The following is a 16,514-nucleotide window of genomic DNA, read 5'->3' on the forward strand; positions in this document are numbered from 1 at the left end:
TTGGGTGAGGCCGGGTGCGGGAGGATGAAGGTGGCTCTGGGTCATGTATTCGATTCAGTCAGGGTTGACATACAGACCATCAACCGCCTTAGAGTGGTGAGAGAACAGGTGGTAATCTATGCATGACTGAAGGTTGCACATCGACTACATACCTATGATATGTATACATATAGTAAGTACAAACTATATATTGTTACAGACTTAACATTTGAAGGTATTATGAGGGGTCACCACTAAGTCTTTAAGTAGGTATGAAGGTCAAAATCAAGTACTAAGCTACTAAGGAAGAAATGAACTCAATCTTCGAAATGTTTAAGGAAGTTTAGAGTAACCCTCAAGTTCTGAGGCAAGAATAAAACAAAACTTTACATAAGTTAGATATATAAAGTTTAACTTCTTAGTAACTAAGAGCGGTGGACACTAGTTCTTTACGTGCTATGGAAGACATAAAACAACTCAAAGGGTACTGACTAACATGTCAGTTACTAGGAAAGGTGCAAACTCAGTTTAGAAAAGTGCAAAGCACGTCTTCTGGTACTGGAGAAGCTAGAAACCAGGAACTGAAGGAGGTTTCTAGACCTTTAGGGAACTGAAAACCAACTCATTTAGGTATTATGAGTTCACAAACCATATACCTAAGATCTCCAGGACACAAGTTCTCACTAAAGTCTCAAAGTCTTGATGAAGGTACTAACAAGACTGTCAGGGAAGAACCTGGTCCTGGGGTATTCCTAAATGAGGTCTTCATAATGGAAAAAGACAACACGTTGGCACTGGGGGAAAATAAAGTCGGTGTCACATAACAACGTTCACCCTGACCCAAGTGTCCATCTTCTTTGCTCCGAATGTCACCGACTTGTTTTTGTACAGATTCTTTTTTTCCTTTCCTTCTCCCCTGCGTCTGTCATTTTTTTCCCCCTCCGTGTGAGCTCTAGACGAGGCCTACTTGCCACCCAGCGGCTGGTTTTGGCTCGAGGAGGGAGAGAGAGAGGAAGGGAGAGAGGGAAGGAGGGAGGGAGCTTCGACCTAAGCCCCGTCAACTACAGAAGACTTTGGCTTACTTTAAGACGACAGTTTTTCTGGCGGGCGGGCGCAGAGTTAGATGGAATATTTATCTTCCACGCCCGCGGCTTGGATAACGTTTATCTTTTAGTCATACTGTCTTACCTGTGGTTATGATGGGGCTTATTCAACTCTTTGAACACAGCATTATAAAAGTTATCGCTTTGTTAGGTATTTATTTGTGGCGTTCTGCCTCAGCCTTGAGTCAACACGGGACAGTAAGGAAGACTTTGGAGATGACCGATGGATGCGTCACATGATCCATTAAGAAAATCAATCGAGAATACATAGATTGAAAAACAAAATAACTCCAAAGACATAGATCTAAATCCTTTACATAAAAGACATACAATAAGGCTATCTTCTTACAATGATACTAAGAGAAGAGTTAAGCTTCTCCATCAAGATGTGTCTTGGTTAAAGAGACTAATTGAGATTAACAGCTCAATACAATAATCCTGGCTTGCATACAGTGTTGTCTTTAGGGGGGACTGACAGCGGCCGATCTATTGGCAATGGGTGTACAACAGTTCCTGTCTATCCACGCCTTATGGGACCTTTGTGCTCGCCTAACAATTAGCGGCCGGTGGTAATTAATCTTGAAGGTGTAATGGAAGCGTTCCGATTTGCTGGTTCCAATAGACCGCGGCAGTTCCGAAGGTCATTAACAGAGTCATAGATCAAAAGTCTCGCGCCAGGGGAGGAAGGAGGGAAGCTGACCCCTAGTGCTTTTAAGAAAAGGAAGATGCGTTGTTACCGTGAAGGTTGTCCTTCTCTCTGGGAAGGCTAAAGGAATCAAGTTCTGACTAATTGTTTCACTGGGAATATTATCATTGTCGTTTTTCGATAGTGAGAGACAGTGAAAAGAAATCTAAAAAGAAAAAATTTGTCGTCTAGTAATTAACTTTTTTTTTATACATATTTCAGTACCTGCTGTAACCTGGGACCCAGACTGACTTAGGCGATTAATACAGTTTAAGTCGGAAGATTTTTTACTAAGAAAATTTAGATTAACAATGGAGTCTCTATCGGCTGACAGTGTTATACCAGACGTCGTATCTCCTTCCATTGTTGTGGTGGTAGATATGGTCTGTGCCATCTTGTTTGTCGTGAACCGCCAGGAGAGGCTGGGAGGAAGGGGAGGGAAAAAAATGGGAGAAAGTTCTTCTCCCTACGAGTGCCTTTTCAGTGGGAGGGGCCAAGGTGCTGTTGGAGGAGACGAATAGGTATCTCGGGAGAGATTACCTCTAAGATAAGATCTCCTCCTGAGAGAATAACAGCTGTTTCTAAGGTACAGTTTTGTGAATTGGAGCTTCGTAGCATCGCTAGAGTTGTGATTGAAATGTTCTAGAGTAAGGTGGAGGTGCGTATGTAGCCTCTAGTGTGTGCATGAATGATATTGCTAAAGTCAGCTGAACTCATCCATTGAATGGCTTCACCACTTGGATGGTCTAGACCTTGGGATGAGAGTGCCTCTGAGATGGTAGCACCCCTGGGATGGTCGTGCGTCTGGGACGATCGTGCCCCTAGAATGAAGACGGCAGTTGGGGGACACAAGTCAGGCATGGCAGACAGAGAGTGCCGCCCAGACCATCCATCATGCGCCCCTCACTATCCGTCCAATCTCGGGGCATTTTTGCCTCGGGGGTGTGATCTCAATGGCTGCTGGCATCGCGGTCCCGGGCACCGTGCCTCGCCTGGCTGTAAGATAATTTCCGCCAGGGGTGCCACTCGCTACCCAGGGCCCGCTACGTCCTGGTCTCGGGCAGGGCGTCTGGCTGAGGTTGGTTTCAGGCCATATCGTTGAGGTCCCTTGTGTTCGAACAGTGCCCATTGAGAGCCGTGTGCGAGCGGCCGCACGGAATCTAATATCCACCTTCCTCTGGCAGTATTGTGGAAGGGTGTGTAGGTTGAGTGCCAGAGTGAGGCCGTCACCCTATCCCGCGTCAGGATCGTGCCCGAGCCAACAAGGGGGTATAGCCCCGAGCCCCGGAGGACCCCGTCATGAGGCCCCTGACGCCAGCCTGGGGGAGGAGGAGTGCCACCGTCGGACCACACACTCCATCATAACGCCTTTAGTGAGCACGCAGAGGATCACACGGGTCAGAAAACTTGCGCCCGATAAGCCACCACAGAGGAACTTCGACCTCCTTCACACGGGGGTCCAGGACCTGAGAAGGGGGGTGGTTTATGACTGGCTCCTCAGAGGGTTAGGGTGGATCCTGTCAAGGTGCCTCCCTCCAATCCCTCATGCCCGTGGCACTAAGGACGTCCCGCCAAAGCTCCCGCAGCCATCCTGAAGTGCCAAGCGGTGCCTCCCACACCTCCTACAAGATTTATTGCTCAACTGGTCTCGAGGGGGGGAAGGCCAGTAAGATTTATGTTTGCACGCCGGCACTGGTTGAAAGGGTGAGTAATTTATCAAGTGCTATTTGCCTTGTTGATAGCTCTATATACTCGTCTATATACGGTGTTACTCTGTCTGTTCGGCCGCCATTACCGACTGTCACTTCTGGAGGAGCCACGTCAGGTAATGGATGGGCCGCTAGGGGGAGAGGAGGAGAGAGGGGCCACCACCACACCGTTCACAACTATTGCGATTAATCTCTCGGCCACTCTCTCTCTCTCTCTCTCTCTCTCTCTCTCTCTCTCTCTCTCTCTCTCTCTCTCTCTCTCTCTCTCTCTCTCTCTCTCTCTCTCTCTCTCTCTCTCTCTCTCTCTCTCTCTCTCTCTCTCTCTCTCTCTCTCAGTCCGGTGTGGGGAGCTTTTGAGAATTAACCAAAAGGCGTCATTCGGACCTTCTAATTGTCTGGATTGTATATTGTCAAAGGGTTCGTCACCCTCCCTCATCTTACCTCAGTGGAATAAGTGTTTTGCTGATTACCTTAATTAGGAGGTATTAGGGAAATTAACCTAATTCTCCATTGTGTTTCTAGATAGAGATGAATGTATTTTTGAGTTCATAAGAGAGCATATGTGAAAAAGGAGATGGCATATCCATTTGCAGTCCATCAATGCGCATATTCCAAACAGGTAGAACGGCAAAGAATCGCAAGAAATTATTGTATATTTGAAAAAGCTTGTTGTAGATTACAATTACGAACAATGTATACGCATGATGAATGCATCTACGATGTATTAGCTTGTTCTAATAGCTTTGTAAATTAATCTTATAAGGTAAAGTGTTTAAACCCATATCATTATATTTCAAATGGGTGGTTATTCTAAATTTTAGCTAAAATTGCTATGTATACTTTAAGCACTTTGGGTGTGATATGAATACCATACGCATCACATAGCATACTTTTGAAAGTTCTATCCGTGTACAAATATTTTTCAAAGTTCAAAGCGTGTACGATCGTTTTTCAAAGTTCAAAGCGTGTACGAACGTTTTTCAAAGTTCAAAGCGTGTACGAACGTTTTCCAAAGTTCAAAGCTTGTACGAACGTTTTTCAAAGTTCAAAGCGAGTACGAACGTTTTCCAAAGTTCAAAGCGTGTCGAACGTTTTTTTTCGTATAATCTCAACGCGCTCCTGGTCGAGATCTTTCTCTCCTTACGCTTCTGAACGTAGAAGATTGATCATGCAGCTGACTGAAGGAGGAAATTTTAATTTATTAGAAGATATTATCGCCCTTATAATTAATGGTCGAGGTGGCGACCCCACCATTCTCCAAAGCCCAGAAAATGTAAGTTAATAATCAGGAGTTCTCGAGTAAATAATGTATATATATATATATATATATATATATATATATATATATATATATATATATATATATATATATATATATATATATATATATATATTCCCTGGGGATAGGGGAGAAAGAATACTTCCCACGTATTCCCTGTGTGTCGTAGAAGGCGACTAAAAGGGAAGGGAGAGGGAGGCTGGAAATCCTCCCCTCTCTTTTTTTTTTTTTTTTCCAAAAGAAGGAACAGAGAAGAGGGCCAGGTGAGGATATTCCCTCAAAGACCCAGTCCTCTGTTCTTAACGCTACCTCGCTATCGCGGGAAATGGCGAATAGTATGGAAAAAAAAAAAAAAAAATATTAAAATATATATATATAATTTTATATATATTTTTATATTTATTTTATTTATTATTTATTTATTTTATATATTTTTCAAACGCTGAAACTTTCACGGAAAAATAAAAAAAAACTCACTCGGGAACTGGGAATTAAATTTTTTTTTCCCCCATTTCCGAACACAGGGGATTAATGAACTCAGTTTATTTGGGTCACCTCTTATCTTATTTTGTTTCTAACCAAATTTTAAAATTTTTCCCCTAGAATTTTTTGTAGAGAATGGTTTTACACACACACAAACAGAAACCCCATGTTCTGACAGGGGAAAAACCCGAGCCAAGGTTGATGGATTGACGGATTGATGCACGGGTCAGTATAAAGATAAATAGGTATGGAATAAAAATGGATGGGAAAGTGTGTGTGTGTGTGTTTTGTGTTGGGTGGTGTGTGTGTGTGTTGTGTTTTGTGGGTGTTGTGTGTGGGGGTGTGTGTGGTGTTGTTGGAAAGGAAAATCAAAAAAGGCCAGGTGTTTTTAAATTTGGAATTTCAAATATGTTATTTACATTTTGGTTTTTTTCTCATAGCCCCAAAACCCCTTTTTTAAACTTTCCCCCCCTTTTGGATTTTTCCTTTTTTTTTCCAAAACAAACCCCGGGGAAAAAAAAAATTTTTAATTAAAATTTTCCCGAAATTTGGTTAAAATCCTCTTGTAACAGTTAATTTTTTTTTTTTCATTTTTCCCCAACCAAAATTAAAGCACCATATGGCTCCCCCTTTTTTTATTTTGTTTTCCAAAATTTTCCCCGGAAAAAATTGGGGTTCCAAAAAAAAGGTTTTTGGGAAAAAAAGGGTTTAATTGGGTTGAGCCCAAAAAATAAATGGGAAATAAATTTAAATTTGTTTGTTGGGTGTGTTTCAGATTTGGGGGTAGTTTTGGGGTGGTTAAGAAGGGTCGGGAGGAGGTTTTTTGGTTTTCCAGGGTTTCTTCCCTTTTTTTCCTTTTATATATATTTTCTATTTTTTAATTTTTAAAATTAAACTAAATAAAAAAAAAAATTTTTTTAAACCCGAAATTTTTGGAAAAAAAAAATTTCGTAATAAAAAATTTTTTCCCCCCCTTTCCGAAACAAAATTTGACCTCTTGGCTCACCCTTAAACTTTTTTGTTTTTAAATTAAAAATTTCCCGGTTTGGAAATTTCCCCAACCAAAGGTGTTAAGGCCCGGGAATTTAATTACTTTAGGGGGTTTGATAAAAGGGTTGGGAAAAAATTTGAAGTGTTTTGTTTTTGTTTTTTTTTGTTTTGGTTTGGGTTTTTGTGTGTTTGGGTTTTTGTGGTTTGTTGTTTGTTGTGTGTTTGTGTTTTGGGTTTTTTTGTGGGTTAAAATTGAAAAAAGGAAAGTCTTTCCACTTCGCCTCTTCCCCTTTAAACAAAAAGTGATTCCTTGGGATTTTCATCATGCCGGCCTTTGAACCCTTTCTTTTAACCCCACCGGTCAAAAATATATTTTTCCCCTGGGCTTTTACCGGTTCTTTACTCTTAAAATAAATTTTTATTTTTTCCCCCCAATTTCCCCAAGGTTTGAAAAGGGGATGGTACCCCTTTTTTTATTTTGCAAATTAAATTTTCCCTTGAATAAAATTGGTGGTTTCCAAAACCCAAACCGGGGTTTCCCCGGAATTTTTCGGAATTTCCCAATAAAGATAAAAATTTAAAATAAGGGGGGTTAAAAATTAAAAAAAAAAACTCTATTCCACAGGGAAGCCCCCAAAACCAAAAATTTTGATTCAATTTTAATTTTATTAATTCAGGATTTTGGTTTTTTCAAAAAAGGCCCCCCTTTTTTTGGTTTTTTTTTATTTTTAAAAAAAAATTTAAAATTTTAAATTTAAAACCCGAAACTTTTTTGGGGTTTCCCCTTTTAAAGTTTTTTTTTCCCCCCATTTGAAAAGAAATTAATGAATTCTTTATGGTTTCCCCACATTTTTTCCCTTAAAGGGAAAAAATTAAAATTTACCCAAAACAAACCCTTTTCAAAAAAAAAGGGAAATTATGGATTGAGGAGTGGGGTGTTGTTGGTTGGTGTGGTGTGTGTGTGTGTTTGTTTTAAAAAACTTAGAAAAGAAGAGAAAGCTCAAGAGATGAGGTTCCACGAGTGTAGCAGTCTCTTCCCGTCAATTACAAATATGTGATTACATATAGGTATTTACATAATAGTTTTCAGGGCCATTTAATCCTCAGTATATTTCAATTTACTTTCAAGCCTCACCTTTTGTATTTGTCTATATCTATTTATCTGTCTATCTATCAATCTATCTGTCTCTCAATTGATCTATCGGTCTATCCATCCATCTATGTATCTAACTGTTTCTCTCGATATATATGTATACATGCGTATACATGAATTACATGCATACTCTTTCTATTTCATTCCTTTTTTTTTGTCATTTTTCATGTAGGATGCACGACAGGACACCAAACTATTTCATTTGATAACTGGAAAAATAAACAGTGGCTCGAAAAGGTAACGCCAGGAGAGAGAGAGAGAGAGAGAGAGAGAGAGAGAGAGAGAGAGAGAGAGAGAGAGAGAGAGAGAGAGAGAGAGAGAGAGAGAGAGAGAGAGAGAGAGAGAGAGAGAGAAGAGGGGGTGGAGTGAGGAAGGAGGTTGACGATAGAAAAGCTAAGGGGATTGAGAGGAGAGGTTGACGCAGGTCCCCATAATCAGTCCCCCTTGTGATGGCGTCTGCCAACGGAATCAGAATATTACAAGGATCTTCGCCAGAGGGGAGAAGCGGGGTGGAGGGACCAGGGGAGGGGGAGGGGGAAGGTATGGAGGAAGGAGAAGGGGAGGAGAGGGTGAAAGTCGGGGCCGGAGCTGGAGTCGTGTGGTGGGGATTGTGTTTTTGTGATCGGGTGTGCGTAATGTGCGGCTAGCGTTTGTGTGCTTGTGTTTGTGAGTGTATCATGCATTTGTGTGTGTGTGTGTGTGTTTGTGTGTGTGTGTGTGTGTGTGTGTGTGTGTGTGTGTGTGTGCGTGTGTGTGTGTGTGTGTGTGTGTGTGTGTGTGTGTGTGTGTGTGTGTGTGTGTGTGCTTGTATACATGATCTTTGTAGATAAGCACCTATCAAAACTCTACGTAATGATAAAGAACCAAACAATATATATATATATATATATATATATATATATATATATATATATATATATATATATATATATATATATATATGCTTTCTTTTTAATCTCAATTATTGCGCAGAGTTTTGATAGGCATTTATATATTTGCTGATCATCAGTTCATACAGTAAAGCATTACATAATCGCTATTCCTCCATGCAGAAAGCTTTGCCTCCATCTCTTTTGCCTCCATCCCATTAACCATATTCCCTCTTGCCTCCATCTCATTCATCTCCGTCTCTTTGACTGCCATCTTCTTGTCTTCAATCTTATTACTCATCATCTCTGCAAACTTTTCTCTGGCTTCTGTCTACTTGACCTCCATCTCTTTCTTCTCCACCTCTCTTGCCTCCATCACTTTCCTTCATATTTCAGGTCTCTATCCCTCTGACTTCCAACTCTTTGACATCTATCTATTTGGCTTGCATCATTCTGACCCCCATCTCTATGGCCACCATCTCTATGACCATCACTCTGTCTTTCATCTCTTTGACCTCCATCTGTATGACCTCCATCTCTTTGGTCTTCATATCTGACCCCCAAATGCTTCAAGCTAAGTTCAAGGTCGGCCTAAAAAGCAACTAATGATAGTAATAATCTAGTTCTTTATGCGTATTCGCCGTTTCCCACTTGAGAGATGTAGCATCAAGAACAGACGGCTGATCTTTCGTGGAAAAATAAAATCCTCACTTGGCTCCCTGGTTCTGTTCTTTTTCTTGGAAAGTATTGATACAGGAGGGGAGGATTTATAAACCCCCCCAATGATAAGAAATCCTCTTTTTAATCGGTTTCTGCAACATGTAGGAGATCTGTGTGTGGCATGCTTTTCCCCCTTTTCCCAATGATAATAATAATAATAATAATAATAATAATAATAATAATAATAATAATGATAACAATAATAACTATGATAACAATAATGATAATGATAATAATGATAATTATGATATTAGTGAAACCGATGAGGCTGATGATTAAAGAGAATATGGAACTAGTGCAACCTACTGGTAGAGAAATGAAATGTGGTGGTAAACAAATGAAACCCGGCCATTGAACGAAATCATCTGCAAATACTTCCGTCAGGATTATTGATTTATCGCCAAAAATGGCGGACGAGGCAAACAGACCAGGCTACACTGTGAGCAGCTACAGACAACCAGCTTCCATTTACTAAATATTATGCTATATTTCCCCATCAGTTAATCATGATATATATATTGAGGGATTTGAAATGACAAAAGTTGAACCTCAAAATGACATGCCATCATCTTTTTTTTCTATTCTTGATTTCACTATTTGAGGTAAATTTTATTGATGTTTATTTGGACTTTGGTTTAAAAGGAAAGTGAATTTGAAATTTACTTCCTGAATACTGGTAATTCATCATTTATCATTTAATCAAAACTAATATCAGAAATCTATATCTTTTTTACACGTGAATTGATACGTTATTTATGAGTATTAGAAAATTATTAATGAATGGTTGTTCTTTGTTCTAAAGCTTTTGATAATGATACTGTTGTCTATTTCGAAATTCACAATGACATTCGTGAATTATATCCTCAAGATAACCAGAAATTTGAAGGTTGGACGTATTTGAAATGTAGTCCCCCTTGCATGATACATAGACTCATTCATTTTCCAAAGGTTCAAACCACCGTATATCATTTCTATACGTATGTAACATATAGAATGTCTAGTTCTAAAGACTCCCTTACTATTGGTTACGGTCTTACATCACACCAATGGAATCCTCCATTTTCTCTTATCCCGTAGTGCGCCTCAGAAAATGGGAAATTCTCAAATCCTGGGAGATTTGTTTACGTTGGACTGAAATTTGGGATTACACGCGGATACAGATTACGGCAGTTAATCTATCACATAGGCAGTGCTTTTGGCGATTAAAATACCTCGTTTATTTTAGGGGCATCAGAGACGATAAATTCACCATGGCGACCAGTTCAACTGTGTCAAATATGATGGAAAGAATAATCTCTGAACTTGACACACACACACAAACACACACACACACACGTCTGTACGCATGTATTTTGATTAGGTGGAGATGAAATGTATTGATTAATTTCGAAAATTCACACACACACACACACACACACACACACACACACACACACACACACACACACACGTACAGAAAAGCACAATGGCTTTCCATATCTTTAAGTACAAGAATATCAAAGAAATATCAAAAGGTTGTGGAACAAAAATGTGCAAGGGAAAGAAAACCGAGAAAAAAGAAAATGTATGAGAGAGAGAGAGAGAGAGAGAGAGAGAGAGAGAGAGAGAGAGAGAGAGAGAGAGAGAGAGAGAGAGAGAGAGAGAGAGAGAGAGAGAGAGAGAGGACCTACCAACCTTCCAATTTCCTACCTACATACATTCTCACTACCTATCTCCTTATCTACCTACACTCTTCCTACCCACGTATCTACGAGTGCCTACGACGAGATATATAGCCAAACCAATGGCAGAGTTATCGTGAAGAGAGAGAGAGAGAGAGAGAGAGAGAGAGAGAGAGAGAGAGAGAGAGAGAGAGAGAGAGAGAGAGAGAGAGAGAGAGAGAGAGTAGACCCATCCCTCCCCCATGGATCAATATGGTGATGGCAGAGGTTGGGTGGTGAGAGAAGTAGTCAGCGAGTGATCTAAAACCCACACCATTACCATCATCATCACCATTACCATCATCATCATCATCATCATCATCATCATGACCATCAATTTCACCTTTTAAAAATTTCCTTTCTTCCTTTTTTCTGACGTCCTCTTAAAATTCTTCTTCACATATTTTTAACAATTACTTATCTATCACTTACACTGTCATAGCTATAATCGTCATAGATGTATAGAAATTATTACCAAGATATTCGTCCACTATATCTCTCTTTCTGTTCTTCCTTAATGATTTATACAATTTGTGGACAGAAACTATAGGTGTTACCCCATCTGGCTATGTGTACAATCTAACTAGCTCAAAGTCCCCCACACCTGTTTAGCTTAGCATAAAAACTAGAAAACATATCTATGCAAATTAAGGGACGAATTATACTGAGCCTATATATGTGTATTTGAAGTTCTTACGTTTTAGTTTGTTATAGAAGTTAGTGATATAGTTTTTTATCCCTGGAAGATATAGCAGATTGAGGGCCAATATACAAAACATATGATATAGCAGGATAGCTTTCTATATCGGATGATACTAAGAGATGACTGGTAAATAAGGATCAATATAGCAAGAGTGATCAATCACCATAGCCAATTAGAAAATATAGAAAATAGAGGCTACGTTACAAAGTATAGAAATTTGGTTGAAGGAATTTCAATACACTTTATTTCGACAAGAGTTTTGCTCTTTTCTAACCATTCTCAAAAACCTGACAATCAGGGAAATATATCACAGTAGAACTATAGTAAAATGATAGGATTAACCAGGGTGTGTAGTAGTGAGAAACGGTCGGTCTAGGATGGTGGTCGTTATTGATGGTATGGTCGGGGTAGCGGGGTGGCCGCAGAGTCGGGGTACTGTATTGACTTGTAGATGAGAGCGGTGTTGTCATCTCGCTAGGCCCCCATCACACACACACACACACACGTTCTCCCAACTCGGTTGATTCTTGTAGTCTCCAGCGTCTGTAGATCTCTACCTACACCCTACCAGTTGTGGGAGGTATATAGAGTTATGACTTGACCCCCATTGGCCCCATTGTAGGCCACAGGGAGAGGGAAAATCATGGGGAAATATGGGTGTTTATGGAGGAGGGGATAAAATATGAGTTCTGTCGCAACTCACCCCGTCTGGTACCCCTCCTGACAGGGCTGTGTTTCGAGGGGTACACGCACCCCAGGTCGGGTCGTCCCTCTCCCCTCTGTCTCACCCGGGGTTGGAGGGCTGGAGGGGAGGAGTAGTCTCTCCCCTCCCCTCCCATCAGCCTCACACAGGACCTGTCTCCCCTTTGTCTCCCCTCGCCCTGCCTCCTCCCCTCCTAGCCTCGCCCCGCTAGTGTCAACATCGACCCCGATAATACCGCCGCAGGCAGTGACGTGAGGGCTTTCAGTCTCATGCTATTGTCTTTTATTTCATTTCTGTCTTCTTGTTTTTTTTGCAGGCTTTACCCCATACGATATATTTTCAAAGTATAATCCGATATATTCAAAAAGATACATATTCATATACATTTGTACTAGGGAACATCACCTGTAAAAAAGACTAGTATACTAAAACTAATAAGACGAAATGACCTATTAAAAAGTATATATATCCAAAATCATCCAAGAAAGTGTCCTTCAGAGTCTAATATTATCGTAAAACTTCCTCGCGTTAATGTAAGAAGTTTTCCTAACTTCTTTATGGTCATCTAGAAACAAATGCTCTCCATCTCACGTCTACGGAGAATTGATACGGATTTGAAGTATCTAAAACACATCGTCAACTCGCACTAGCTTACAAACATCCACCAAGACTGTATGTAATCCAGTAGTAAGCGTAACTACAGCTTGTCTTTTATAGATGCCGTGTGATATGAATCTAAACGCAAGAGAAAATGGGTGTCATGATGACAGTTCGTCCCCTCGCTCATAGATGGCGTGAGTGATAAGTTTTCGTGCGATTATCATCAACATGTTGCGTCTGCTCCTGTCTTGTTTATCTTCTCAACACCCCTTTCCCCCCCACCTCTGTCCCACCCTCCGTTGACACCACTATATCTTCGAGATGTTGGAGTCATAACCTGGTTTTGCAGATTTTTTTTCTATTATTTAATCAATGATAAAGGAAACTTCGTAATTATGGAAGGAAAAAGTATATTCAGTTATTAAGTACTACCTATACTATCAAAACCCTGTATGAGTACTTACCCCATTAGTGTTCGTTAGATGGTCTTTGGGCCTTCACTGGAATATCCCATACGGTAGGGCCTTCTCCTCTTCCTCCTCCTCCTTCTCTTTCCAGCTCACACCAGCGTTCGTCTGCCTGGAAGCTGAGCCAGGAACTGAGGGGGATAACGACCCCGTGGTATTAAAAAAAAAAAAAAGGAAAATCGATATTTACTTAACCCAATGAGTGAGGGTGCGACCCTTGACCACAACGGCACGACATTTGAACACAGCCGTACGACCTTTGAACACGATGACGCAATCTTTGGGTACGCTGGCCTGAACTTTGACCTGATTCTTAAGGTGTTAGGATAAAGGTCACGTCACCTTATTCCAAAAGTCTTACCGTCGTGCTCAAGGGTCGTATCTTCATGCTTGATACCGTTGTGCTCAAGGGTCGTATCTTCATGGTTGATAGTCGTACCGTTTTGCTCAAGGGTCTTGCCCTCATGTACAAGCAGTTAAGTTAGTTGTTATCTGGTCAGTGGTTGAAAAGAAGAAAACATCCTTCAATATACCACATCTTTTTTAGCTACGAGATTCATCACGAACACAGACTCCTGGGAAACGATGGAACACACCACTTATCAAAACCAAGTATAGATGGCGGAGAATCCACACACACACACTGTTTTCTTTTTTTTCACTTCAAAGAACATCCTCATTTCCAAAAGGTCACAGATCGACGACAAGATTTTTCTTCTCTGACACCAACACCATCTTAAGAAGCTTAACACCTCGAACTTTCTTTTCTATCATCGAAAATCCTATTCCGCTCTAGCCACAGGAACTGAGAAAGACGAGTCAGTCACGTCCTTCGGATCTCCTCCCTTCCCCCCTCCGCTACCTCCAAACACACCAACAAACACCTGGAAAATCCCGTGTAGATTGCTTGAACACACGTAACGTGGGATTCGCCCCAGCCGTGTGCGGTGAGTTCGATTTGGGCTCCGTCGTCGCCCCTGAGCGAGTTGGACCTGATGCCCCCCTCCACCCGAGGCAGGAGCTTACCTTGCAATGGCCTCTGCTTGTGGCTGGTGGTGTCCAGCTTCCCTCCTATACTTCCATCATTTACACACATCAATGTCTTTTTATTGCCTATCTAATTACTCTTAAAGGCCACCGCACCTCGTTAATGGTCCTAACCCTCGTTTACAGCGTCGTTGGATAATGGCAGCTCGATATGGAGGACGTAAGGGCCATAAAGGTGAGGCCAGGTGGGGTCTGTGGCGAGGCATTGTGGTGCTAATGGTTGCCACAATGAATCCAAGCTTAATCTGCAATCAATCTTTAGATGCAACCTACGCCAAATGCTCTCTCTCTCTCTCTCTCTCTCTCTCTCTCTCTCTCTCTCTCTCTCTCTCTCTCTCTCTCTCTCTCTCTCTCTCTCTCCCAGCCTCATGGAGCGATTTCGTCGTAAGTACTCGTCGGTAAGTAGGTACCTTCATTTTCTTCTTTTCCCTTTCTCTTCCTCTCATTCAAATCTCTCAAATTAGGAGGTGCATACGTGTGTGTGTGTGTGTGTGTGTGTGTGTGTGTGTGTGTGTGTGTGTGTGTGTGTGTGTAATTCCCTATTTGTACTGTACGAACATGGAGTTTTACGCTCGTGGGGTCCCATGTGTGTGTGTGTGTGTGTGTGTGTGTGTGTGTGTGGGAACTAATGCATCATGGGAGACATGGGATGGAGGGGAAGTGGGGAGGGAGGGTGGGGTAGAAATAGGGAGGGGACTGGGCAGTTCTTGCCTGTGTTAATTTATAAATGATCGTTATGGGTCCCACCGACCTCACATCTGCTCTCCGATATGAGCTGGGCTGCGGAACAATACTGACCCACAGCAGAGGATTGTAAGTGCTGTGTGTAGATGAGGTAAACCCACGGTGTTGTGTGTGTGGGTTTGACTGACTGTTAGGGGTACATGGGAATGACTGTGTATGCATGATGTCTAAGGGCGGTAGCCCAGGAGAACTGTATGCGACTTACTGTAAGAAATCACTCACGAGAACTGTATAAAGTAGACTGTAAAGTTGCCTCAGAAGTACTATATCCTGTTAATTGAAAGGAGGCGCCTCAGAGCGCTGTGTGCAGCTGACTGTAAAGGGGTAAACTGGGATCGTTGTTTACGACTGACTGTAAGGGGATGCTCGGGTTCACTCTATATGGTTGATATAGTGGGGTATCTTGAGAATACTTTATGCGGTTGACTGTAGGACCTGGAACGATGCGTATGGTTGATTGTAAGGGGTAACCCCTCACTATAGTATACAGGTGGACATAAGGGGTAAATCAGGAATGCTGTGTGCGTCAACTGTGATGGGTTAGAGGGAAAAGGAGAAGGAGTGCAAGTGATTGGGAGATGTACAAGAGAAAGCAGCAGGAGGTCAAGGACCCGTCGAGGCTAACGTCGTGTTCCATTGACTGTAGGGGGTAGCTACACACATTATGTAGATGGTAAGGGGGTAAATGAAGTACCTTTTCCTAATGTTTAGTGTAAGAGATGATTAACTTCTTACCTTTGCACGTCTCTCTTCCCTCATTCTACATCGTCCCCTATTTTCTCCTCTCCCCTACATCTCTATCATTTCTTTATCCTCCCTCCCTCCCTCCCCTATCCATTTTGGGCTTTCCCCACCTCTCCACCTCTCTCCCCTTGTCTCCCTCCCCCTCCTACAACATCTGACTCACATCGGCCACACAGGCGACGGACCAAGCCTCCCCTCCTCCACCTTTCTCTCTCTCTTGTCATCGTATCATTCGTCAGACTTTAACATCATCCCAGACTTCGAATCATACGCTTCTTTCGGATTATTTTCGACTTGAGGTTTATCGTCATTCCTCGGTTTATGAGACGTCAAAGTTAAGATGGCAACTTTTGGTGACTATTCGTTCATTTGGAGGATTCCTTTGGTAAATATATGTTCCTCTGAAGGCTTCCTGTAGTAGATATGTATTTCTTTGAAGGCTTCTTTTAGTGACTATGTATTTGTTTGAAGGTTTTTCCACTGGTAAAGTTTCTTTGAAGACTTCCTCTAGTAAATATATGTATTCCTTTGACTAAGTCGAAGAGAACTAGTGGTTAATGGCTTCTATCAACTTTTACGCTCCTCATGCCTCTCGTATTAGTGCCGTGTCCGGCCCATATGATACATATATGTCTCATAGTGACGTGCTAATATGTCTTAGGATATAGATTATCGTCTCTCACTTATGCGAATGTGGTTAACATGTCTTTACATAAGACGTCCAAGTCATCTGTGTCTCCGGTCAGTGCCCTTCAACCAATCGTCATTGGAAGCGTCTTGCTCAATCACCGAGTGCGGCTGAGGAGTGTGTTTTGAGAACGCGTCTCTGGTTACCA

General features: G+C 41.6%; 1 protein-coding gene across 1 annotated transcript in view; it reads left to right on the forward strand.

Annotated features, from left to right (window-relative positions):
• Window positions 1-2,827: 2,827 nt before the first annotated feature.
• Window positions 2,828-16,514, forward strand: part of LOC139756581 (uncharacterized) — a 102,281-nt gene continuing 88,594 nt past the window's right edge. Inside the window, exon 1 of the mRNA XM_071676213.1 lies at window positions 2,828-3,471. The gene's annotated coding sequence lies outside the window, so the exon portion shown is untranslated. The remainder of the gene's footprint in view (window positions 3,472-16,514) is intronic.

This window comes from Panulirus ornatus, chromosome 22, assembly GCF_036320965.1.
Source record: "Panulirus ornatus isolate Po-2019 chromosome 22, ASM3632096v1, whole genome shotgun sequence".
Classification (NCBI taxonomy): domain Eukaryota; kingdom Metazoa; phylum Arthropoda; class Malacostraca; order Decapoda; family Palinuridae; genus Panulirus; species Panulirus ornatus.